This window comes from Fukomys damarensis, unplaced genomic scaffold, assembly GCF_012274545.1.
Source record: "Fukomys damarensis isolate Sample0158 unplaced genomic scaffold, DMR_v1.0_HiC HiC_scaffold_12, whole genome shotgun sequence".
NCBI lineage: Eukaryota > Metazoa > Chordata > Mammalia > Rodentia > Bathyergidae > Fukomys > Fukomys damarensis.
Window position 1 is genome coordinate 36,982,112 of NW_022900924.1, and position 3,331 is coordinate 36,985,442.

A 3,331-nucleotide genomic window follows, 5' to 3' on the forward strand; every position below is an offset into this window, starting at 1 on the left:
CAATACTTAAAGTTGTTCTGCTTCACTAACTGAATTCTGTCTAATAAACACAATTAGCACTTTGTCACATCTCACACATTATTTTTTAGGGGGAAAAGTTTGCTAAACCCAAGTTGATATTAATTATAATGAAAGAAGCTGTTATAGCACATACAGATTAACCTCTGTCCCCACAATGTTTATCAATAAAAACTTGATATTATTTGATTTTGTATCCAAAAAGTACTGAGTAGAAAAGCACTCAAAGATTAAACAGTGAATATATTAACATACTGATTTATTAAGATATATCAATGCTGCAATGAAACCTGCTATAAAGATATATTAACCTGATATTTTCCAACCTTATTTATGTACAGAAACTGTTTTCTTGTCTTTAAATCTGAGAGATAACACATATGTATTAATATTTGACAAGTCAGTGATACACAGTTGGCCATTTTAGGGAAAAAAGCATTTTAAATATTAAGATTGTTAATTATAACATAAAGACGATACTAATTCTGTTCCCAGAATGAACTCTGTAAAGGAATTCCACTGGATTTAATTATAAAGGTACCAATTATCAGAAAAGTCTTAAAAGAATTGTTCAATTCCTGTCCATATAAGCAGTTTTTTTTCCTTTGTCTCTTTCTTTCTTTTTGTTTCCTTTCTTTTTCTTTTTCTTTTTCTTTTCTGGCTCAGCAAATTTTGACTTGTCGCCTAGTTGAGTAAGTTAAGGAATGCATAAAACACATCTGTATCTTACAATTAGTACAGAATAGATTATTGCTACTACAAATGAGTCTGGTTCTCCTATTTTTTTTCTATTATGCACTGCTAATCCACACTCAGCCAGGCTGTTCCTGAAAAATGTTGGTGTGAATACACCCTTCAATATTTCTTCCAAACTGACTGTAAATATAATCTAGGTATAAATCATCAAAAGTAAATACCAGTGAACACTTTAATCCTTTATAATAAATCAGGAAAATGGGGAGGCTATGCCTGATGATGAAGTTTTAGTATAGGTCAAAGCAGCAGTTTGCTGAGAAGGGAGCATATTAAAAAGCAGAGAGCATTTTGTTAAAAATTCAGAGTTGTGCTATACAGGAGATTTTTTGCAAACAATTCTATCTTTTCTATTTATTAAATGAAGCTATTGTTTTGCTTCAGCAAGTCAAATCAAATAGGAACAAGTTTTTTCTGAATGTCTACCATCCCGTGGAACTGAGCTAGATGGTGAATAGGATAGAAAAATCTAATCATCACAACTTCTGCATTCAGATAATTTCTATTTAATAGGGTAGATGAGATACATATACAAGTAATGTTTTAATTATGCAATACTCCTTTACTATACTGATGTGTAAAATGCTGTAGTACAGTTTTGCTCAAAATCAGTTCTGGACCAATGTTGCAGGGCCAAACAAATGGAATGTGACTCAGAAATGAACCACAGTGAGAGACACTAAGGCATGATCAAGAGGCATTTCATCACCATAAAACACGGTAGAAGGATCCTGAGACACACAGCAGCATGCATTCTCACCCTGGAGAGGCTGAGGAGTGTACAGCATGTGGGTGTGAGGCATGCCTTATTTTCTGGTGAATATATATATATGCGTGTCAATTTAATTCAGGATTGATCTCAGCCTTGTGGAGCCAGCTTCTCTTGGACAAGGTCAGGGAGGAAATAGTTATTATTTCATTATTTTAAATCACCATGCAGATTATATTCAGCTTCCACCGGAATGACTAAAGCCCACCAGACAGTGACCTGACTTCAGCAGAGCACAGAGTAAAAGGCTGGCTCCTGGGAACACAATAGGCACACTGGTTTCTCCTTATTGATAGTGCCTTGGCATGATTGCACTCTGTCCCCTAAGCACTAAGAAAAACTGTGATCATTACCTCCCAATTCTCCTAGGAAAGGAAAGCCTTACCTGAGCTTGGACTGGGAACTTGTGCCCTCAAGATGCTCTTCTGACTAGGTTCTGTGAAGGCAGTGGGGACAAGAGACAAAATGCTTAAATGAAAATATATGTGAGTTACTGATCCCCAGACTGCAGCTCCAATGTAAGACGCCTACTGATGCAGTCATTGTGACAAGTGCACAGGAAATGTGGGAAGAGATGGATGGGCAGGGAAGGCACTCCATGGGGTAGTAGTCTGCCTATTTGCCTTCACACATGGCCTTGCCAGTGGCAGACACAGATTCTATGTATGATCTCTTCATCCACCAGGAATTGCAGGGATTTGTTAGGCTTTAAGTTCTTGTCCAATTTATGTGCAATAAAAACACCAACTAGCAGGTTCAGATCTATGACAGCTTCTTCGGAGAGATTCTCGAGATGCTTGACTCTGCCCCACAGGCTGTTGCCATGGGCTGTAATTTAAACCTTTTTGTCCTACCTTGACCTAGGGACAATTTCTTAATTCCAAAAGGACAGAGCTCTGGAAATATTGTTCTTCAGATTCTTACAGGAAGTGAACTGATCTTCAGTGATGTCTGCCTACCTGTTATTCTTAATAATGTTGCAATAAAAGGTTTCACTGGGCATCATCAAAAGTGGTGGGACATCATAAAAACACTCAGAACCTTTACCCAGGCATCATAGTGTTTGGCAGAAGATTTTGCTTTACTGAAGGCAATCAGACCCTTCTTAGTACCCACTCATTATTGAGTGTCAGGTCCTCACCATTGGCAGCCGCATCTGATCAATGGTATCCAGCACCGTTTAGAGGATCTGAATTGCTCTCTTCTGCACTGAGGTTAAGCAGCTGTCAAGTTCGTGGCCAGAATCTTGTAATGCCTACCCACCTTCATCCTCAGGACTCACTGAATTAAGTTCAGTTTTACCAGCTAAGAGAGTGGCTGTGCAAGCCCCAGATCCTCTTACCATGCAGATCAGTGCCTGGATCAGTAGGTGGCCATGGATGCCAGGTGGGGATGAGACACCAATGGGGGAAATAATTTTCATAAGAAGTTTAATCTTTCAGTGTTGCAAGTGAAGTGTAGATTATATTCTGCTGGAGTTAGCCGTAGGAAGAATTATTTGTAGGTAGAGAAACAAGAAAAACCTTGGTTTCAGTTGCATTTGAGTCAACCCTTGAAAAAAAAAGTCAGACTAAGAGTTCTGAGAGTTTAACCAAACTAAAGAAGACAAAGGCTTGTACTTAATATAAGATGAAAATCCTAGATATATTTGAATCTAAAACAACCAATAACAACAGAAAGCATTATAAGATTCTACCATGAATTGCATAGGATACACAGACAGTAAATTTACGTGTTCTTTATCTGAAATTCAAATTTAACTTAGGATCTTACATTGCTACTTGTTAAATC

At 37.6% G+C, this 3,331-nt stretch overlaps 1 pseudogene; it reads right to left on the reverse strand.

Moving 5' to 3' along the window:
• Positions 1-2,165: 2,165 nt before the first annotated feature.
• LOC104867914 lies at positions 2,166-2,885 on the reverse strand (annotated as a pseudogene).
• Between the last annotated feature and the right edge of the window lie 446 nt (positions 2,886-3,331).